A 23,952-nucleotide genomic window follows, 5' to 3' on the forward strand; every position below is an offset into this window, starting at 1 on the left:
TTTGCAGTGCTGCCAGATTAATTTAATTAAAAGATGCCATTCACCCGCCATCGTGGCTCCCTCCTGGGCTGAGAGGGGGCCATCAACTCCAAGTCTGGGCTGAGAAAAACCTCTAAAACCCAGCCTTACCCTACCCCTCCCATTTTATTTTCTACCATCCTCCAGGTCAAAGCCTCTGGCTGCCACAAGCTGGCGCCCTCATTATTCCATGCATGGGACCTCCATATGCCTAGTTCTCTCTGCTTTTGAGGTGGCCTCTTCAAATGCTCCTCCCACAGGCAGCCTTCAAGGTCACTTGAAGGGTGTGGCTCTGTGAATTATTCCTGCCTCCTCACTGACCCTCCCATCTCTGAATTCCAGAGCACCAGGAGCAAGGAATTCTAAAGAGCCTCAGAATGTTGATCCTTATTCAACATAGTAACACCTGGAAGTTGCATACTATTACATTTGGTCCTCACAACCTGGCGAAATAAGGGAGTGGATATTTTGTTAAAATCCCCATTTGGCAGACAGAGAAGCAGAGGCTCAGAAACCTACCCAAGGTCATGTAGCTAAGTGGTGGAGTCAGGACAGAGACCCAATATCCTTTCTGCCATACCACCCTACTGATTCAGAAAAACTGCAATATCCTTGGAGAGAGAAAAGGAAGACATGGTATCTGCTCTCCACAGGGCCTGGCACGGGGCTTATATAAAAACAGTAGGGGTCACAGATCCCTGGTGGCCCAGTGGGTTAAGGATCCAGCATTGTCACTGCTGAGGCTCAAGTCACTGCTGTGGTGCAGGTTCGATCCCTGGTCCAGGAACTTTCACCTGCCAAGGATGCAGCCAAAAAACAATAGGGGGTGCCTGATTTATGAAGGGGGTAAAACTGCCCTAGGGAAAAAAATGTATATGTTTGTCCAACGGTCTGGGAAAATTCAGAGGAAGCTAAACTGTCCAACTTGTATTAAACCCTCCTTTATAAAGGCTGTCATGCGGGGCATTACTAATCCTCAAAAGTCCTTTCTGGGACCCTAAGGAGTAGTGGTGCCATGGATTTTGACCTTATCTGCTGAGGGTAAGTTTCTCTGCTTTTAGAGAAATAACTCCTAGTTATCCATCCAATAAAGACAGATGCCTCAATTTTCTCTCACCCACTCCTATTCTAGAAGAAAAAGAATGAATATAGTAATGGACGATAATATTTAGATACTCTGAACACTTTTAATCATGGGCAAAACAGTTAATAAGCTCTGCATCCCATTTCATTCACTTTAAAAGTGGTGATATCATATAGTCATGGATACTATGAAACCAACCTGCAATAAGTGGAAGTAAATCTAAGAGATCTGCGGTTTCCCTAGTAATGGTAGGATATATTGGGTAAGCAAAGTAGCTCAATGTTCCTGCCTACAAAATAGAAATATAAGCACCTAGCTAATCAGCATATTTGAGACCAAGGAATTTGAAAAGAGAGGGAGACAAGACTTTACAATGTATTCCAAATTAGAAATCAATGTTACTACTCCTATAATTGTTGAATTCAGAAAAATATCTTGCAAGCTAATAACAATAGTGGTTTTGGTGTGAATGATGTGATACTAAGTAGTCACCAAGAAAGCAAGGATCATTATACAGAGCACTGTCTTCTCAACTCAACAGCACTTTAGAACTGTCCAGGTCTTGAACCAAGTTGAAAGTTTTCTGTTTGTTTTTCTCAGTGGCCTCATTTTAATTACCTTGTCAGAGCTATCTATGTACTTAAGAGCTAATCTCTCCAATTTTGACACTTTGGTGTTTATACTGGGTGGGGTATGTATTCAATAAGTTGTGTAGTTTTTTGTTTGCTTTGGGGTTGTTTTGTTTTTTGTTTTTTTAGTTTTACCAAACAGAAGCAGGCTTCTTTTGTTCACCATCACTGTAAGTTTATCACAGAGCATCTTGAAGTTGTTGCCTTCTAAGATGCTGTTACTATTGATATGTAAGTTTGTGTTCAATCATTAATCAGTACTAATGGTTACAACATCAACATACGCCCTTTGTTTTATTATAAAACACTTTTTTTAGACCTTGCAATGATCTTAAGGTAAAGAGAAAACCCTTTTTTTACTTGCAGTATTGCAATATCATGATCTCGAGCCAGCTGGCTAAACAGCTTTTTTGGGAAATCTTTGGTTATGGGTTTGTATCAATAGGCCTATTAATCTTTCTGACAGCAGCAGGCTTTTAATTATGCCTCTGTTCAATTGACAAGATGTGATCCAACAGCCACAAGCATATGCCTCATTAGGGTCATGTTGAAATGAATGGGAACAAATGGGGAAGTAGTATAAAAACCTTCATGACTCTTTGCAATCCTCTGTGCTCTGTCTTCTTGAGCTTTGAGTGATATAGGGAACCCTGGGACAATGAGAGCAGTAGACATCACAGCAATTGTATGGCCCACGGTGTCTACCTGAATGATTAGTTCTAACAACTAAGCATTCTTTTGAGGCAAAGAAAGTGACACAGATCGCCAGTGGAGAGAACAAAAGATGTCAGTTCCTTACACAGCGGATTTCTCAATGAAACACACAGACCATTGGGATTTATGAAATCTCTGTCACTGTCTTACAAGAGCCCTTGTAAATGTTTTTACCAGATTTTAATATGCAATCTGAGCTTAGGTTCTTCTTGGCATCTTCAACTCATATCTTTTCCTTCACTAATGTACCCAAGTTAAGTAAATCAAAAGCAAAATGTGGGCATTACAAGTTGACCTCAAGAGTGGTGAGCAGTTACGTAGTTATGGAGCTCAATGGAAGAGGTAAGATCCCAGCTCTATCACTTACTAGCTATACGATCGTGGGCACATCATCTGACCTTTCCAAGCCTTGATTTTCTCAACTGTAAACTGGAGGTAAGGATCAAACCTCAAAGGCTATTGTAGAATGAAATTGGGTAAAGATTAGTTTCTAAACAAGTGATGGTTATCTTAAAAAATAAGGTAATAACAATAGTGATAAGAAGAACTGTTCATAGAAAAATGCCTCCCAAGAAGGGCACTCATCCAAAAGAACAAAACTTGATAGAATCAATTAGTTCACACTTTATTTTTCCATCTGTATTTGCTTTATTGCCTCCTTATGATGTGTTGTGATATATCAAATGCCCAATAGGATTTACAGCAAGCTGACATCTGGTGTGATTCTATATATTATGCCATTTACATTAGGTAATATTAAAAAAGAAATGCTGGGAAATTTTTATTTCCATAAAGGCAGCCATAGAAGTCTCATAAATACTAAATAATTAACCAAGGTTTCCTGGCAGAGAAAGCCATGAGTCACTTTAATGAGGGGCCACAGGAGGTTATGTGTTCTTTTTCTGGGTCTTTAGCAGAGGAAAGAGTTTCATTTGCCTGGTCGGTTTAGCATGGATCTGGAGGAGAAGCAGGGGATGAACCAGCCACATGTCTTCCAAATATCTCTTCCAATTCTACGTCTGTAAGATTATGTATTTCTTCACTGTTGGACTCTTGGAATGATGTCCAAGACAACCGACCCACTAATGTTTGTTTTCTCTGGCTTCTCTATAGACTACAATTATTTCAATCACAGTTGTTACCAGAGTAGAATTAGTGCTCATATTTGCCAGAAACCTTTATGCAATAAATCAGAGTTAGGCTACTACATAAAATAGAGTCTTGCCAAATGAGCACTACTTTAGTTTTCACTAAACTGCCTAAGGAGTCCTGATGACTGATTCTTACTCGCTCATCCCCCTGCCTCCACTGACTCCAGCCATCTCTTCTGTGGTGAATTCGTGTTTCTCTAGAGGGATGTGATAGAGTTGATGACTCAAACAGCCCCTGGTGCACACAGGCTCATGCACAAATACTGCAAACCAGACTGAGAGTTCTTCAAGGAAAGCACTGGTGAACCTGGGCATGAGGTGGAGGAGAGGGGGTTTCATGTGTGTGGGCACACACTCAGGCACATAGGCAAGTCCTTCCAGCACAAACATATGACCTCTTTCCAACTCCAACCTCACTCTGGGACCATCCGCAAAACAGGATAGCTTGGGTGAGGCAATTAGAAATGAGGAGAAGGAGAAATAGAAGTCTCAGGTCTGAATGGAGAAGGAACCCAGACATAGTGCCTGGTCTGGGGGCGGGGGGTGGGGGACAGGGGCGACCCTTGGAGCCCCACTCCTCTCACACCTACAAAAGATTAGACCTGGGGAAGGAAGAAGTGAACATTCATCCCACCACTGCTTTCTGCCTCCAATGCCTTTTTTTTTTTTTTTTTTTTTTTTTTTTTTTGTCTTTTTTCTCGGGCTGTACCCAGGGCATATGGAGGTTCCCAGTCTGGGGGTCCAATTGGAGCTGTAGCCGCTGGCCTACACCACAGCCACAGCAACGTCAGATCTGAGCCATGTCTGCGGCCTACACCACAGCCACTGAATGAGGCCAGGGATCAAACCAGCAACCTCATGGTTCCTAGTTGGATACATTAACCACTGAGCCATGACAGCAACTCCTTTTTTTTTTTTTTCCCCCCCGATGCCTTTTTTTCTGGATGTTTAATGTCATCATCTATGTTTTAAGAGGCCTACAAACAACCATCTCTGACCAGTAATAAGCAATAGTCAGCTCCTAGACATTGGGGAATCATTATCTGGTGCCCTTTGCCTTAAGGAGAGATCATGAGAAACAGCCAGGCATAGCTCCAAGGCACTTGGGCTTCAAGGCTTCCCACAGCAGCTCTCCTGATTGCAGGGAGGCTCCTAAGAAAAAGTATGAGCCCTCCATTTACAAAGGCTGGCCCATCAGGGCAAGGGTGGGGAGAAGGGCTGGGATTTCCACAGCCTAACAGGTTTTCAAGGCCTCATGGGACCTCTTTAGGCTGTTATGGGGTTCAGAATTCAAAATTCTTCTCTCTGAGACTTCTTCTCCAGATGTTTGTCTTGGACTCCTCTGGGCATTTCCTGGTCACTCTTTAGTCTCCTACTAAGCTGATGCCGTATGTGGCATCCTTGTCTTTCTCCCTGACATAATCCTGAAATACATGGACGGGCCTCCTTGCTATGGGTCCACCTGCCAGGATACAGAGTGGGGAGGCCAAACTCCTGATTCTGCAGCCAGGCCCATGCTGTTTGAAGTCCCAGACTGGCAGTCTCATCAGATGGGTGAAAGAGGATGCCTGAGACAGCTCCCTTTGCAATTTTCTTGGGTGAACTCCATTATTCTTTCAGCAGCCTAAGAGACCTACTACAGTTTCAAACCTGTTCTTTATCCACCAGCCACTTTGGGACCCCAGTGGAACGGCACACAGTCCCTCAATGGTCTTATCCAAAGGCTACACTGACAGAATGTCAACATTAAGGACTCGTCTGGTACCAACTGCAGGAGGCCTGAGACCCTTCAGGAAAAAATAATTATGCAAAGAAACAGCTGTCCTGTTTACCTGCCACTTCATTTTAAAGAAAACACTGTCACATAACATATATCCTGAGCACCAGGACACTGCCATTTGCTAAAAATTACACATGAATTTATGCATGACACTAAAGGATAATTACGATCCCTTTGTTACTGACATTCTGAGGCTTTTGTTGTTGTTGTTGTTGTTTTGTTTTTTTGGTTTTCATTTTTTAAAAAGACATGGAGAAAGACCTGGTACAAGTCTCTCTGACATCTGGCACAGAAAACAATTATACCTTTATTGCACAGGGAACGAAAAGAGCCATGTCTTAGAGCTGTCTTTGGCTGACAGCAGAGGCATGAAAGTTTTGCATGTATTCCTATTTAGGAGTTTTGTTGAGAGCCCAGCAGCCTCACAGCCAAAAAGGAGTGTCTGAGATGCTGCTGATTAGGAATCCTGAGTTTCTGAGTACAAGGCAAGACTCACTCCATAGGAATGCCATAAAGTGACCTGGGCTGGGGAGATCAGCAGCACCACAGAGCATCAAGTTACCCCTGGAAACCAACCATCATCACTAACAAGGAAAACAGTAATGACTTGTTCAATCTGATGATTTTACAGCCATATCATCTTTTACTATCCTTCTTAACTACTTCATGAAAACAACTTCTTATCTCTTGGAACATTTCTTTTCCTTCCCTTTTTTCTTTCCCGCTTGCTTCCAGTTATCACTGGAAATCACTTATTGATCAAAACCATGCTGCTCATGCCTCCGAAAAAAAATGCGTCTTTCCACCACATCAACAGTGTTCACTTGACTTCTGAATTCAAATTTAGAAAGGAACATAATGAATCACATGCTCACCAGAGTGAAGTTTCTTTTTCCTTCCTTCCTTCTGTGGTCCTCTTTTTAATTCTGTTGCCATGTCTTTGTTTTTCTAGAGTTGTTTTCCCTCTCAGTGTAAAACCATCTCTGGGAAGGACCCAGGAAGCCCTTAGAAAGCTGACTTCTTATGATTTTTCTCCTTGGTCTCCACAAATGGATCCACTTATCCCCACTTGATGTTGGGTTTCAGAAAACCCTTTCATTTGACCCAAAAGCACTGCATTTTTTCAGAGACTGAGGAATGGGTCTCTTTGCAGAAGAACCTCACAAGAAGGATCAGCTGCTTCCTTTACCAACCCACCAGATGAAAGCTCTGGGGAAGTGAGAGCATTTCAGCATGCCAGTCAGGATCACCTCCCCTGTGCAGGTCTGCATTGTCATTCCATCGAAGCTCCTTTCAAAAAGGGAAATGCTTGCATTCAAAGGACCTTTATGCTGGTTATTGAAAGGACATGTTGTGAAATTCTCAGCAAAGCCTATTTGTATAGAATGAATAGCATATGTTTAATAGAATGGGAGCGGGGGGCAGCGTGGCAAGAGCTTCAATCTACTAAATCTCCCAGAAATGAAGAAATCACGATTTATGAGGGAAAAATAAAAACAAGATTAAAAGCCTTTGATTCTGGAGTTCCCCTCATGGCTCAGTGGTTAATGAATCTGACTAGGAACCATGAGGTTGCAGGTTTGATCCTTGGCCTCGCTCAGTGGGTTAAGGATCCAGCGTTGCCATGAGCTGTGGTGTAGGTTGCAGATATGGCTCGGATCCTGCGTTGCTGTGGCTGTGGTGTAGGCCGGAGGCTACAGCTCCAATTGGACCCCTAGCCTGGGAACCTCCATATGCCACAGGAGCATCCCTAGATAAGGCAAAAAGACAAAAAAAAAAAAAAAAAAAAAAAAAAAAAAAAAAAAAAAAGCCTTTGATTTTGTTCTCATTGTGACTGCTTAGTGCATAGTTTTAATCTAAGGGGCTCTGGTAATGCCACCAGGAATTGTGTGCCACCAGGAATCTCTAGGAGCCCCTATTCTGACTCTAGGGTTATCAAAGCTTGATCGTGCCCACCTGTCATCTTTCTTGGTTTACCACCAATATGCAACTAAAGTGTTTCTATCTTTATGAAATAACAAAAAATTCCAGTAAGAAAACAGATCCTGACAAGTATGTTTTATAAAAGTCCATTCTGAGAATAAAGGAGAGTAAAATAAAACAGGAGACAAAAACATGTTTTTAAAAAAAACTCTTCTAGAGAAAGTCATAAGCCCTAAGGCAAGGATACACTTCAAAGAGAGAAAATGATCACAATTACTAATCAAGAATATAAACGCAAAGTCAACATGCTTCAATGAATATGATATTCCTTTTCAGCGCTACCATTTCAGGTCTTTTAAAGTTGAATTAGTGGCATTTCTGTTTACAAAGTATTCTAAGAGAAAAGACAATAATTGTATTTCCCCAGAACATTTACTTAAGAGGGGCAGTTTTGGTTTTTTGTTTTGTTTTGGGGGATTGTTTTGTTTTTAGTATACACATTTAGATATTTATCAGATCTAAGCAAAACCAAAGTAGGCAACAGTGTCCAGAAAGATGTGATAAGGTATCATAACTCCCGCCACTTTGAACACATCATTGCAGAGTTGGGACTCCATGGGACTGCAGATAAATTTCTACTTGGAAAACTGATCCTCACTTCTAATAGCTTTGCTCAGCATACCCCTAAAAAGGGGAGACACATTTCTCACTGTCCCAAGGTTCTAGGCTTGATGTTGCAAAGGACTAAGTGGCCTTTGTCATATCCCAGCAAACTGGGGGCCTTCAAGGATCTCCAAAGACAACCTGAAATCCTAGGGCTTCAGTGTATCAGAATGCTCGCCGCACCGATTCCATGCACACACCTGGGGCTCACTACATTCAGGTCCTGGGGCGGGGGCGGGAGGTGGCGGGGAGCACATGGCATGCACTAGCAATGCAGGGAAAGAATCTGGTTAACCTGGAGGCGACAACCGAAAGGGTGAGGTTGCATCATGCAATGAAAATCACAGCTTGGCCTTAGCTGCCATGCAGAAAAGACCTACATCAAAGAGTCTGCAGTGCGGCTCCTGGGTAAGAGTCGATATGAGAGAGGTGAGTTACTTTAGCAATGAAAGACACGGGCAGAAAAATGTTCAAACCACTATAAACAGAACACTGTACAGAGCGCTGGCATTACACGAGAGAAGAGGCAGGGGAGAGACAGAGGAGGGAAGGTGAGGGCAGAACTGGTCGTTACTCTGAGGAGATGGTCTCCCTGGCCATCCTTTTATATTACTGTCTTGTGATAATGCATGTTGCTTCAACAAATAACCTCATTAGAGTCTTTAACATCAACCAGAATTGTTGAGATGTTTTGAAAACTCAGGAGAAGCAATGCATCAGTTACATGAAGATACACACCATGATTTCCTGTGGTTACAGTTCATTATAGAAGCAGAGCCGAGCTGGTCAGGTAAATAACAGACAGTTTAGAGCCAACATCCTTAACACACAGGTTACAGAGCTCAGGGTGACTCCCGAGGTGTCACATGGCGTTAAAGGGACACACCAGTCATGAAAAGCTCGGGGTAGTGCAAGGGTAAGGTAACTCTATGCTGCTATGACCCCTGAAAGCCACCTTTGACCTTGAATTTCAACCCACTTCCAAGTAGAGCCACCTTTTCTTCATCTCAATGACTATACCCTGTAAACCTGGACCATTTCACAGAAACTTAGTTACAGGTGAGATTCCCCAAAGGTGTTTTTTTATCAAAATCAACTGAACAGCAAAAATAAATAAAGTTCAAAGTTCTTTTTTTTTTTTTTCTTTTTTTCTTTTTTAGGGCTGCACCTGCAGCATATGGAAGTTCCCAGGCTAGGGGTTGAATTGTAGCTGTAGCTCTAGCTGCCGGCCTGCACCACAGCCACAGCAATGCTGGATCCTTAACCCACTGAATGAAGTCAGGGATCAAACCTGCATCCTCATGGATGCCAGTCAGATTCATTTCTGCTGGCCACAAAGGAAACTCCTAAAGTTCTTCTTAAAGAAATAAAAGTACTACTGATTCAGCAGGGGCCTGTTACACTCCTCTCTGATATCAAGGCCATGCGGGACTGCTGAGAACTGCTTTTCCTGGGAACTGCCTACCTTATATAACATCTGTTTTCTTTTTTCCTCCCACGTTGCCTCTTGTGATCCCTGCCACATTGAATACAACTCATAGGATGGTGTGATCTAGCCCTAACTCACAAGTTTCTCCCTCCTGGTTCTGACCGGAAATAGTACGCCTCTTAAAATGTTTCTCCTGGAGCTCAGGCTTTGCCTTGCCTCTACGTGTGATCACAGCCTTGAGCAAGGGCTCAGGCCCCTGTGAATGAGCAGCGCACTCTCTCAACCTTTTGCTCAGTAGAACTGAACAGCCACCGGGGCCCCTGGAACATGTGGATAGGTGTCAATAGAAATAACACCAGATTCCTCCCACCACCACCTTTCTCATGCCTCAAGAGGCAGCTATTTCCACTTGATCACCATTCATGCCCTTTTATTGATTAAAAACTTAAAAGTTTAAGTTGAATCAAAACCATTCTACAGTTTTGAACGAAAACGTAACAGTCTGTCCATTTAGTCAACAAAGTTTCCCGAGGTTCTTCTTTGATAGGCACTCTGCTAGTTTTAGGGACATAAAATTCAAACATGGTTCCTGCTCTTGTAGTTTTCCATTTAGTAGAAGAGTCTACCCAGATTTTAGTTTCTGGGAGCATATGTGCACGAGTGCTTTCCTTTATAGTTCTAACTCCCCCATGTGACCTCAGACAATTTACTGATTCTCTGTACCTCAGTCTCCTCACATATAAAATGTAAGTAGTACCTACCTCCTTAGATTGCGGAGAGGAATAAGTGAGTTAGTAATGTTAACTGGGTCATAGGCACACGGTACATGCTATGTCATTTTTAGCCATTAGGATCATCATAACGCAGACACAGGTAAGAACCAAAGGCTCTGGAAGCAGAAGATGGCCTCTGCCTAACTTTTGAGGTAGGTTTGCATGATGAGTAGAAATCTTTCAGAGTTCGAAGAAGGCAGGATAAGGTAAGAAGCAGAGGGGTGAGTGTGAGGAGAGACCTGGGGGCTCAAGAGGACACAGTGCCTTCTGGGAAGGGATGGAGGCAACACGTGGCTGCAGCCCAAGGAGACCATGGGCCTGGAGAGGAAAGAGGCCCAGCAGGAGACAGGGGCATCTATGTGCCTCCGTGGCACTGTCCAGTCTTTATCCTACAGGAAACAGAGAACTGATGGAAGTTTAGATGCCAGAGATGCCATTATCTTTCTTTTGCAGGGAAGTAACTTTGGTGATGACACAGAACAGGAATTGGACAGAAGAAAGGAGGTCAATTAGTCAAATTCTGCAGGGAGAAATTCACCTATGCAAATACTAAGAGGAAAACTGCTGCTGCAGCACAATTAAAGTATCCTAATAGCCTTCTTTGGGGCAGGATGCTGCCCGGGGTTCTTCAGGGAGGGGGACTAGGCCCATAGCAGTTTTTAATAACTACTCTGTTATTTCTCCTCCCACGGTCCACCTCATCTAGTGCAGCCTTTGTGTCACAAAGTACATGTCTCTTTATCTTGTGAAAGGACCCACACTATTAAGAAGCTATTGTCTTGGAGTTCCTGTTGTGGCTCAGCGGCAATGAACCCGACTAGTAACCATGAGGATGTGGGTTCAATCCTTGGCCTCGCTTAGTGGGGGTTGAGTATCCGGCATCGCTGCGAGCTGTGGTATAGGTTGCAGACATGGCTTGGATCCTGCATGGCTGTGGTTGTGGTATAGGCCGGCAGCTTCAGCTCCAATTCAACCCCTAGCCTAGGAACTTTCATATGCTGCACCTGTGGCCCTAAAAAGAAAAAAGAAAAAAAAAAAAAAAAGCTAGTCTCTCTGCTATTTGGAGAATAGTCTCTAAATCAGAGTTAGAATCAATATACAACAGGCAAATTTCAGTACCTTGAATGGGGGCACCTGTACATTTTAGACACATGCCAACAATTATGACAAATTATAAGTGAATACACAGAGGCAGGTAGAAGAGAAAGAGCTAACACTTTCTCTGCCTCCACTTTCTCTGCTCATTTTCCAAAGAACTTGGTTAGCAATGCCAGCAAGGCTTCATACTCAACTGTCTTTTAAGTACCCAGCTAATCCTAGGTACATCCAGGCTTCTATGACCATGACGAACTGGTTTTCATTCAGAGTCTTTAGGGGTTTAGATATTTTCAGATCCCAGAGGGCTGCCCAAGAATATGAAGTCTAGAGGGGATGTAACTTTTTTTCGGTTGGAGTCAAGACAGCAAGAGGGAAAATACTACTTTTGGTGGTATATTTTCCCTTTAGAAGTAGGGTTGCACCCTATTTATTTATCAAGTAGGTTTGATGCTCACTTTTGAGAGGAAAGATCTGCACCCTCACCTGATGAAGCAGCAACAGGAAAATTTTATTTATAAACCTTGCGATCATACTTGCTCAGTGGATTTTCATTTGTTCCAAATCCATTCTAATTTGAAGTTTCCGTGGAGCCGGAACAAGAGTATAAATGCTGACATGGGGAAAATGAACCCTCTGTTCTCAGACTCATGCAGAAGAAAACATGATGAACTGAACTCACAGGAGGAACTCAGACTGATGTTCTCAAAAGTGACTACTACTGTGTTCTTAGCAGACACTCAAGGAAATGGTCAGGGTCAGCTGGGAAGGCATCTTTGTGGGGCAGCTGCAGCAGCATGGCTTCATGTCAAAAGAGTAAAATAGGTCTTAACCAAAAGTGAAAAGGAAAGATCCAACCCAGAGGCTGTGATATCTGAAGAACAGAGGAAGGGAATAGTTTATCTTGGTCTGGGGAGGATGTGAATTATTCTTAGCTACCTAATACCTGTCTTTTCCCCTCCCAACTGGGTAAAAAAGATGGATAGTTACATGGAAACAACCTAAATGCCCATCAGTTGATGAATGGATTCAGAAGAAGTATATATATATACAATGAAATACTACTCAGCCATGAAAAAGAATGAAATAATGCCATTTACAGCAACATGAATGCAACTAGAGATTATCAAACTAAGTGAAACAAGTCACACAGAGAAAGACAAACACCATGTGATATCATTATATATGGAATCTAAAATATGGCACAAATGAACCTTCCTACAAAACAGAAACAGACTCAAAGACCCAGAGAACAGATATGTGGTTGCCAAAAGGGAGGGGAGAGGGTGTGGAATGGACTGGGAGTTTGGGATTAGTAGATGCAAATGATTACATTTAGAATGGATAAGCAATGAGATCCTACTGTATAGCATAGGGAACTAGATACGACAATCTCCTGGGATATATATGCATAACTGAGTCACTTCGCTGTTCAGCAGAAATTGGCGTATTATAAATCAATTATACTTTAATTTTAAAAAGTTTCTAAAAGATGGAAATGCAAAAAAGAAGTTTTCTCCCCACTGCTGCCCCAGTAGGTGAACACACATGCATAGAACTCCAAGTGGGTTGCAATTCAAAGTAGCATCCAGGCCTCATGCTCTTCCCCAGGTTACCTTTCTGTGACTTAGCAGATGGAAATCAACTGAGAAATCATGAGAGCCAAGAGTCCCACCCCATGTTCCCCAGCATCTCCCCCAGCAACTCAGGAAGTTGGTCTGCTTCACCTGTTCCTCCCCAAACTTGTGCTCCTGCCAAGAAGCAATGATGACTGGGTGCCCCACCCCCATATGTAGCCATCCACCTGTGGTTTCAGATGAACATGACACAGTAAGAAAAACCTCTCGGTAGATGCCAAGTTTCCACCTTGACCAAGATTTGTAGATGCTTTTATTTGGAGAAGCTAAAGATTTTTTTAAAAAACCCACATATACTGTATTTATTAGTCAAATGAATTACGATAGTTTTTTCATGTATTTTAAACCTTGATCTGTCATTTTGAAATCAGTGCTATTTTTAAATTCTTGCATGTGATTTTACAAAAATGTTGGTGTGTATGTTTCAATCTACTGTTCTTTTTTAAAATTTAGTTTCTCACAAGGAAGTTTCTTGGGGCTGATGGAAGAGTCACGTATTCTTACTGCAGAGGTTAAAAACACAAAAACATGCGGTAAAATGTCTTTGAACTACATAAAAAGAAAAGTGCCTCTAAAAACCGGTAGAAATCCAAAAATGGTCTGGATGTGAGTTCACAATATTGTGCCAATGTCAATTTTCTGGTTTTAGCAACACACTATGGCTGTGAAACATAAGGTACTCTCACTGGAGGCAAGGTAAACAGAAACTCTCTTGTTTGGGGGACTTCTTGAAACTATTGAAAAACCAAGTTATAATAACAAAATAATCAGTTATTTTTTGCCTGATTCCTTTTGTCTTAGGTATCAGGCTAGTACTCTATTTGTGGTGATACCAGCCTCAACAAAACATATTAACTGATTTCTTTAAAGAGCATTTCTTTGGCACCTGTTGTCTTTGCTACACATTGCAGCAATGTGTTCCATTCCAAAAGATACAAAAGAGATACGAGAGCAGCTGGCAATGCCAATCAATATGAACTATCTTCTTCCCTTTCTCAGAGGAACACTAATTGTGGCAGAGATGTCATTTATCTACTATGCAAATTCTCACAGACAACCTCTCAAGACAGAATCAACTGTCAATATGTATAGGCTGTTAATGTGATAAGGGAAACTCTTAGAATGAACCCATAGGAATCTCCTCAGATAAGCAGACCTTGGGGAACAAGCTGTGTTACTGAGTAATGCTACCGATGTTCTCCTGATCTCCCACCTTAGCATGAGGCTGGTCCTGGAAAAAAGTATCCTTTTGCTTATTTTTTTTTTTTAGCTTCTTTTGGCTTCCTGGAGCTCAGTGCTTGCCATACTAAGGAGCCAATAACTGAGACCTGGTTAGTCAGGATACACCAAGTGACACTAAGAGCTGCTTGGATCTTTAAAAATAACCAAAAGGCTTTAATAATGAATTTATAATTGCAGAACTTCAAGTAAACTGGGAGTTAGAAGGAGAGATATTTTGGAGTCTAGAGGTTTCGGCACACCCCCAAAGGTAGTAGCTATTTGCTCTGCTTACTAAAATGATGCTTGTCCTAGGCCATTCTATTGGAAGTCAAGGCCAAAATAAGGCAGTAGAGATAGATCCTTAGAATGCCAACAACTTTACAAGAAACACATCAGCTGTTTTACTCTTCCGAGAAACTTTCTTGAGTAGGAATAAAAGAAAAATGGAGAAATGTACAAAGAATAAAATCTCCTGGAACTGAAGCCTCACAAGTGAATATCCAGAAGAGCCAATTCAGTCCTTCCTGAAATAGGAGATGGGGCACTGATGTTAACCTAACACTGTTGTTACCTGCAGGTGGATTGGGCTTATAAGGAATCTGGAACTTCCATCTTTCCCTCGCTGCTTAAAGAACAAACAACCAGAACAGTTCAGGACTGGAAGAAAATAAATCATTCCCTGAGGAGCTGGAAGCTCCTATTATGAAGAAGGGTTGTATCATAATTGCAATATATATATATATTATTTTTAGGAATTTCTTAACCAATGGAAGACAGAAGACTCACAGAACTATCTGGCATCTGTAAGAATGAATACCAGTTAAGAAAGAATGGGCTGCTAAACTCACCCTTCTGTTTTACACTCATGCTATTCACTTGCACAGTCTTACTCATTCCCCTTGGAACACCCAGCTCAATGGCTACCTCCTCCAGGAAGCCCTCCCTGATCCTCCCCCCACCTGGAGGTAACTGAGACTTTTTGTGGATTTTCCCTTTCTTCCACTGCAGCAGTGATCATTTTATTTGTTTGCTCATCTCTCTCCCTTCTCTTCTAGAGAATGTGAGCTCCCTAAAATGGGCTGAGGGGGTTATTTTTTCCATCTGTGTTCCTGCAAGCACAGTGCCCAAGTAATAGGCCCTCTACAAATACTTAAGAGGAGACACATAATCATGTATGGATTGAGAACTTAAATAGTATGACAATTACTACATCAGCCATGATGTTACTACAATGCCTAGTAGATGCAGTGTCCTCAAAAGACTAATCTATGGACTCCTCCCATGTCCCAGGAGAGTTACAGGTTAGCTCACCTAAGATGTGCAAGAAGGTTCCAACTAAGCCTTAAAATGGCAATGATTTTGGAGATGGGAAGCTTCACCACTCAGTGAGCCAACTAAGCCAGTAGCTGTGAAAAGCCTAAGGCCCAAGAGGGTGTCCAGACATTCAGAATCCTGCAATAGGAGGATCTCCATCAGGGCATCTGATTTCTCTGTGTCATTAAGCATCACAAAGCTAAATGCTTAAAACCAAATTAAAACTCAATTCTCTTAAACTAATGTATTTTTTCTCTTTACAGGAGGCTTATCTTGAATCCCAGGGAGGCCAAGATGAAAATAATACATAGACATGACTCATGTCTCAATTCACTCTTCTCTCTTTTCTTCAAATGCTATCTATTTGTTGTGCTCTAGATCAGGAAGGTTGATCCAAATTTGACATTAAGTATATTAGCAGCAAAAACTGAACATCTAGAGATGTCAACTCGGGTTACTCTTGTGGATCCACTTCTCCAGGAATCCAATTCAAAGAATCAAGTGTTGAAGTAACAACAGAGACAAATTAAAGGGTCCCAGTAAAAACACAGGAGGCAGAAGTTCAGATGAGGATTTGAACCCAAATGACATGTGTACTTACAAATACACAAGTCTTACTGGATATGGGCCAGCATGCTCTCCTGTTCAAATAATGCTGAATATAATGCATTCCAACCTTTGAAAAAAACGGTAATGTTTAATACAGTCTTACCAAGATGAGGATGGGTCCTATCACAGCTATTATTCCATGCTCCACATGTGGTGAAGGTTCCCTGAGGGACTGTCTCTGAACCAAGCATTTAAATCATTTAACATTGGCTTTCCCTTTAATTTGTTCTCTCAAATCAGCATCTATTTTGATGGACAGCTCCTAGCTGTCACTTTCCCTAAATAGTAAATGGATTTTTAAAAGTCAGGATTATTTCCTAAAATTGCATGAAATTATAAAAAATTTTAAAGTTGTCAGTAGCTTCTGAAATACCGTGCTCTGTGAAAGCAGTTCTAAAAAGACTAACCATGGTTATGTGTGAGTTACCAACAATAGATGAGCAAAGATGTAATAATATCCATTTATTATGAGCAGCAACAACATTCTACGAATCAAAACTCCACTTTAGTCAGATGAAACTATGAACAGCACGATATCGTAGTGTGAACAGAGCAAAATAAATGGATCCATTCGGTGAACCCATTTGCAAATGAGCCAGTTTCACCATAAGGAGGGAGAAGGCTAATTTAATTTAAACTTAAAAAATTTTTTTCATTAAATATAAAATAATCTTCCTCAGTTTAAAAAAAAACAAGTATCTGTTAGTCCATTACATTAGAATAGCATCACCATTGTTTAAAACTGGAAAAAAAATGTCATTATGTCCTAACTCATTGCAAATTCAATAAAAGCATTTTTAGAATCATTAACCTGACATTGAATTTAGTTTTCATTGTTTTCAACTTGGTAGAGATGTTTTAAAACTGTTGAGTGGAGTTGTGAAGTTTAAATGAGTTAAAATATGACAAGTGCTTAGTCATTGGCACCTAGTAAGGGCTCATTAGCTCATTTCCTGTTGATGATGGTAAATGTGAAGCCAGGAACAAGCTTCCCCCAGTCCTGGGTAGGTCTCAGCACCACTGAACCCCCTCTGCTTCTTCATAAGTTTCCCACACCACACACCAGCATCTCTCTTGCCCACTAAGACCCAACCACACTCATCTTCTTTCTGTTCCTCCAAATCCCCATGTATTTCCCCATTGCCAATGGAAAGCAAGCTTCATGAACGCAGAAAACTTTTTTATGTATTGCTCCAACAGAGCCTAAACTCATGCCTGGAATACAGTACATGGCAGAACTCAATAAACTTTGCTAAATGAATGAACAAATAAATACAGAGCCAAAGGAAGGAATTAAAGGAAGGAAGAGAGGGAGGGAAGGAGGAAAGAGGAAGAGCAAAGGGAGGTAAGAGACAGGGAAGAAGGAGGGAAGGAGAACTGAAGGCTCAACTCAACCTCACTAAGATTAAGTCTCTGGTTAATAACAGTGTTCTCCTTGTCAAACCAAGATTACTAGCATGAGGTCGCTCTCACCTCAGTTCCTACATACATATGACTTTGGTACCCATGTCAAAGGATTTTCATCTCTCCTATTCTAACATAAGGAGTCCCCTGACAATTTAATAGTCTATAATATACGCACCTGGAAAGATGTTTAACATCTAATTTCTGACTTACACTTAACCACATATTTCCAATCTTTCTTGAAGGCAAAACAGGACATTTCTTTGTCAATTGCTTTTCTAGGTTATGTGAAGAAGAAATTGACTCCTTGCCCCATCTTAATCCAAAGCTCTTCTTAGTATGTATATCACTAAAAGAGCGCCCTTAAATAAATGTGAACCCATCTATGCAAATCTCCCACACTTAAAAGTGTACTTACAAGTCTTGTAAGTACACTTACTGAATTGCCCAGGGTTCCATAGATAGCCACATATAATGGGATGTATCATTTTGGAGTCAAGAAAAAAGATTCTGGATTCAGACCGGGGGCTTGAACTCTGGTCCTGATTAGTAACCCTGTGGCCTCAGTCAAATTATTTAACGTTTCCAAGACTCCTTTTTTCATCAATTAGATAGAGAAAGTCACAGTAGAGCTACTGAGTAGAATAGCATGATCAGTTTGTCAAGGGCTTATCTTTGCATACAGTAAGTTCTCAGTAAATATAGAAACTGCTTCTAGACCTAGAGAGAGGAAATAGGGACTGAAATCAGAATCCCTTTACAATAGCTCAATAGCCTGACCCCATGACCATCAGTATTGGCTGAATGAACAGCTGCTTCCTGGTGACTGGCCACATGGGGCCCCTCCCCACCCTTCTTTGCTGATACCTGTTCAGGTTGCATGGTGCTTCCTATGCTTATGAGATACATTTTGTACAATCTCTTTCCTTGAGCTATTATGGCTAGAATTACAGACACACAGCAGATGCTTAGGTAGGGAAGTGCCTCTGTAAGACTCTGACATTGGCTCCTGTTCCTGCCTTTACCCATCAGCATACTACACTTTAATCTCTGCACTGGCATTTCTGTGTAGAAGAATGAACCAGGAGTGGCCAACACCAGGCTGAGAATCTGGAAGGCAGATTGGAACAGCTCAGCAAGTTGACTTAGGTAAACTGCTTATGCTTCTTTCGATCTCATTTGGAAAACAGCCTTGCCTGCTTAATATCAGCATATCTTCCATTTTACACACTCCACGTTTCTGAGAAGGGAAATGGAGAGTGAGACACCATCCTGTTGCAAACCTGCTGATTAGTATCAGCTTAACCTTACTGGATCTGAGGGCTTTGGGGAGATGCAGAAAGAGATATTTGGGCTCCAAAGCCCTAGCCTGACTCCTCTCACTTAGTGCTTAGTTCCAATTCCACAAGATTCCCTTGCTCAAATTTCCAACATAGCTGTACGGTCCTATCCTGGGTGCCACTTTGCAGAGCTGTGGGTTGAACTCAACAGGCATTAAAACTCCACGCAGAGATGAAAGCCCATTATAGCCACACAAAAAGTGAAACACAATCTGGGACCCTGGAAAAACCAAAGGATGAATGAATATGTCTAGATTAAGGTCCCTCAGCTTCCACTGTCTATATGGGGGCTTTCAAAGAAGAACCCACAGGAGAAGAGAATGCAATAATGGGCTTTCATTTTAGATTTAAATGCACATTTCCCCTTTGTGCTTCTGTAGCTGTGTGGTTTGCTCATTTTAAGGCATAGGCAAGATCTAACCCAGAACACCAATCCCCCAATGTGACCCTCAATAGCACCGAGACTTATTTTTATAGCAGTGTCAAGTACATGCACCAGCCATTATGTGTACTTTTGAAGTCATCCTCGTCCTGTCAACCTCTGTGAGATCCTGGAGCAGATGCTGAGCCAGCCTGGTGCTCAGCGGTTATGCAGTACTCAGCTAAGCCCAGTGGGTAATTTTCCCTAAGTATATATGTGCGTAAGCAGCACCTACCAATTATATCTCTTTGTCGTGCATAGAGGCAGAGGGCCCAGCCTCCTAGACAGGCACAGTTCCCACCTCCAGAGCACTCTCTGCCTCTTCTTTCTAGAAGTTCCAGGGTAGTCCTTTTCATAGGCACAGAAAAAGCTGTGAACACAGTGGTGTTTGTCACTACTCTCCATTCTGACTGTGAGACTTCAGCCAAAGAAAACCTACCTTCAGACATGGCCACACTCAGGGCTGTCTCCATAGGAGGTGAAAAAACAAAACAAAACAAAACAAAAAAAAAACCAGTCACCTGTGATACAGACCCCAGTTTTCAAGTTTGTCTTGGCACCCCAGTTCAAAACTACCCGACACCCCGAGGTGAGACAAATGAAAAATAATGACAAGTACACATTTATTCCTTCTTCCAAATACTGGGTGTCTCTCCTGTTAATTTTTGGTCTCACAAATTTAGTCTTGAAAAGATGACCACAGGCTCTATTGCCAAAGTTTAGTCTTTGGATAATAACCTCAGAAGAGGTCAGGGGAACAAAACCAAGGGTGAAGGAAAGAAAAAATAGAAATTCCAGCATGGGGTAGGTAAGGATGAAGCTTCCAGTAATACATGTGAATTGTCTTAGCACAGATTCTGGGCTCCACACTAAACTATACTGTGCTGTTTTTAATTACCAAAGATCAAACTTACTAGTTTCTCTCTGTCTGTCCTCTCTCATCAATCTCTCTTTGTCTTTGTTCTCTCTTATTTTCTCCCCTCCCCCCCTTTCCTTATGAAGGAAATAAAAGCAATCTGCTCTTCAAGGCACTGCAAAGGCCAGTGAGTATTCTTGTCTTTGACATCTGCAATTCCTACCATCACACTCTGTGGAAGGAAAAAAAAAGGTGACAGGACACTTCTAGATGAGGTGATTCCCTGCCATGAGCCTTAAAGATCTGTCCAGACCACATCATTTCTTTCCTAATGGGTTTCGTAAGCCTTCTTCCTTTTCTTGTTTTCTTGTTTTTGGGGCAATTGCCAACGTATGCACAGTTCTGGATTTTATTTTTAAGTAATTTGTAGTTGACTCTCGTTTATTTGTGCAATTGGTGTAATTAAATCTAATTACATAATTGGTGAAAGCCTGAGTAATCACATAATTAGAATGTACAATAATAACTGTTGAAGTCTCATTGTTATGACGTGCAATGATACAATTATGATGTGTAACAATGTGGTCTAATGCGCAGGGTACCCTGAGAAGGAGCAAAAACAGTTCTAGCCCTGCATGTGTGGGGTTGGAGATCTGGAAAGTAGCTTTCAGCAGCTGAGGGTGGAAATCTGGAAAGTAGCTTTCAGCATCTAGATTTGGACTTTCTATTCATTTCTTTCTCATTAATTGAATCCTCTATGTTCATGCTCTTTACAGCTACAAAGGCAGCAGCAGAAGAGGCCTGAAGAAGGCACTTGGAGGGCAGAAACACCCACATCTCCAAGGACAGGTCACCCAAACACAACCATCCTTAAAACATAAAACAGGAGCTGCAAGGATAGACTTGAATTTCTGAACCTTTCAATCCTGCACATCAAATTTAAATTTGAAACTGTATTCAAGGCACAGGAAACAGGGTGGCAAAATGTATCCTGATGACACACACAATTACAAGCAGGCCTAAAGGGTATGACTGGGGACCCAGTTCCTGACTCACGGTCCTCCCCACCCACGACCTCCTCTCATTTTATTGATCATTGTGACACAGGTGAACCATCAGAAAGGCTGGCCTCTCAGTTCCTGATCGTGCTCGAACCTGTGACCTCTCCCTTCACTGCATGCCAGACCCTTCATCCACTTCCATGGACAAGACCTAGACACTGACAGCAACAGCAACTGCAGCACACTTGATATCTCGACCCCAAACAGCGCATTCTTCAACCACAGCCTCTTAGGCCTTGGGCTCACCTGCCCAAATCTTCCCACTGACAACATTCTTCAGCACAGGGAAATCTCCAAATCGGCAACCCCCGGCCAGTCATTTGCTCCTGCCTCACCTCACGACCCTCCTAGTCCTGCCTAATTTCCACACTCCAGCCTTATCTTCCCCTCTCTAGATACACCCTCCATCCCTAACAAAAGTCCTCCCTGTGATGGTCTTAACTCTTCCTCTGCTCTTCACAGGCCCTTGGGCAGCTGAAATCTCTTGAATAAAACCACACAACTAAAAGGACTAGCTGTAGAGTTGTGTGGCCAGATCAACCTCTATCATCTCATCCTCCATTTCTTCCTTGATCATCTCTCCCCAGTAACTGGTATGTAACTGAATTTCCCTAGTGACTCTGCAGGTTAAGGATCTGATGCTGCCAACTGCCATGACTTGGGTCACTGTTCTTTTGGGGATTCAAACTCTGGCCATGGGTGAGGCAAAAAATTTAGCAATGAAAGAAGGGAGGGAGGGAGAGAGGGAGGAAGGAAGGAGAATTATGATCCATTTGTGGTGAGTGCTTCTGGCCATTTGGGGGCTCTCTGCCTTCAATAAGATTTGCTATGAAGTCCACAAGAGCTGCAAGAATGAAAACACAGAGATACTTAAAGATGATAGAGACAAAACACAGTGGAAAAGAAAAAACCAAATGAGAAAAAGGTGGCATGAAGTGCCAATGCACCTCAATTTATGCTGCAGGTGTTCTGCTAAAAAATATGTGTAGATCAAATTGATTTATAAACTAAATCCTATCATAAATTCAACAAGAACACAGTGAAACTTTGTGATGGAAAATTTTTATAATGAGAAAAATCATTTTGTGTTGAAAATAGTCAATTCCCAATATCACTGTTTTAAATTCAGTTTTCTTTTTTTCTTTTCAAGGGGGGCCCACCTTGATATAAACATCCCATAACTCTCTTGGATCCTTTGTGGACAGAAATGTCACAAGACCGTAAGATTTTTATGACTTTTAAAAGACTTTTAACATGTGCCTATCCACCCTATTGATAATAGTAATTTCCGTAATGTTTTAATGGGAGGGCTGCTGGGATGCTTTCTGGAAGAGGATGAGGAAGTATAAGCCCTAGAATGGAATTCTTGGACCACCACTAGAAGTTCTGTGGTGGGAAGGCTTGGAAGGTTAAGAGAACTTCTTTAGGTTCCCCCAAAGCTGTGAGCCCTTCACTCTTGACAGCTGAGGTTGGAGGGGGGGGGCAAAGCTGAAAAAGTACAGCCCTCTGTTCCCAGATGACCCCTATGTCCACCCTGCACATACAAAGCAGCTCCTGGGGACTTCATCCCAAGTCTACATACTGAAGGTAGGGAGCCCAAGAATGGCCAATAGCTCCCTGGTCTTCCCCTAGAGTCAAAGTTTGCAAAACGGCCATCAAATCAAAGGTATTACATTACCACCTCACACCAGTCTGAACGGCTATCATTAATAAGTCTACAAATAACAAATGCTGGAGAGGGTGTGGAGAAAAGGGAACCCTCCTACACTGTTGGTGGGAATATAAGCTGGAACTACTATGGGGAACAGTATGGAGATTCCTCAGAAAACTGAATATAGAACCACCATATGATCTAGCACCATATGGGCATATATCCAGACAAAGCTATAATTCATAAAGATACATGTACCTGTATGTTCATAGCAGCCCTATTCATAATAGGCAAAACATGGAAACAACTTAAATATCCATCAACAGAAGATGCAGCTCACATACACCATGGAATGCTACTCAGCCATAAAGAAGAATGAAATAATGCCATTTGCAGTAACATGGATGCAACTAGAGATTCTCATACTAAGTGAAGTCTAAGTCAGAAACAGTAGACAAATGCCATATGGTGTCACTTATATGTGGAATCTAAAATATGGCACAGGGGTTCCTGTCATGATGCAGCAGAAATGAATCCGACTAGGAACCATGAGGTTGCGGGTTCAGTTCCTGGCCTCACTCAGTGGGTTAAGGATCGGCGTTATGGTGAGCTGTGGTGAGGGTTGCAGACACGGCTTAGATCTGGCATGGCTGTGGCTGTGGCATAAGCCAGCAGCTATAGCTCTGATTAGACCCCTAGCCTGGGAACCTCCATATGCCATGTGTGCGGCCCTAAAAAGACATATATATATATATGGCACAGATGAACCTATCTACAAACAGTAACAGACTCAGAGACATAGAGAACAGACTTGTGGTTGCCAAGGGGGAGGGGGATGGAGTGTGTTGGATTTGGAGTTTGGAGTTAGTAAATGCAAACTATTGCATTTATAATAGATAAGCAGTGAGGTCCTTCTGTATAGCAAGGGGAACTATATCCAATCTCTTGGGACAGAACATGATGGAAGACAATATAAGAAAGGGAATGTGTGTGTGTATATATATACACACACACACACATACATACATATATATATGACTGGGTCACTTTGATGTGCAGCAGAAATTGGCACAATATTATAAATCAATTATATTTTAACAAAAACAAGAAGAAAAATGTTTAAAGTACTGCATTAAAAACAAACAAAAAAAAAAAAAAAGAAAAGAAAAAAAACAAGCA

The 23,952-nt window shown here is 41.9% G+C and overlaps 1 protein-coding gene and 1 long non-coding RNA gene across 39 annotated transcripts in view; both read right to left on the bottom strand.

Moving 5' to 3' along the window:
* KCNMA1 (potassium calcium-activated channel subfamily M alpha 1) overlaps nucleotides 1–23,952 on the bottom strand; it is a 753,494-nt gene that overhangs the window by 307,950 nt on the left and 421,592 nt on the right.
* On the bottom strand, nucleotides 1,840–7,171 carry LOC146396901 (uncharacterized). Its single transcript, XR_014828182.1, has 2 exons — nucleotides 6,942–7,171; nucleotides 1,840–4,481 (listed from the first exon to the last, which is right to left on the bottom strand). It is a non-coding gene; the product is annotated as an uncharacterized LOC146396901 (long non-coding RNA).

The sequence above is a fragment of the Sus scrofa genome, chromosome 14 (assembly GCF_054392235.1).
Source record: "Sus scrofa isolate SSC_HxYL_T2T_F1_AM1 chromosome 14, Sscrofa_HxYL_maternal_Yorkshire_Landrace_v2.0, whole genome shotgun sequence".
Lineage (NCBI taxonomy): Eukaryota > Metazoa > Chordata > Mammalia > Artiodactyla > Suidae > Sus > Sus scrofa.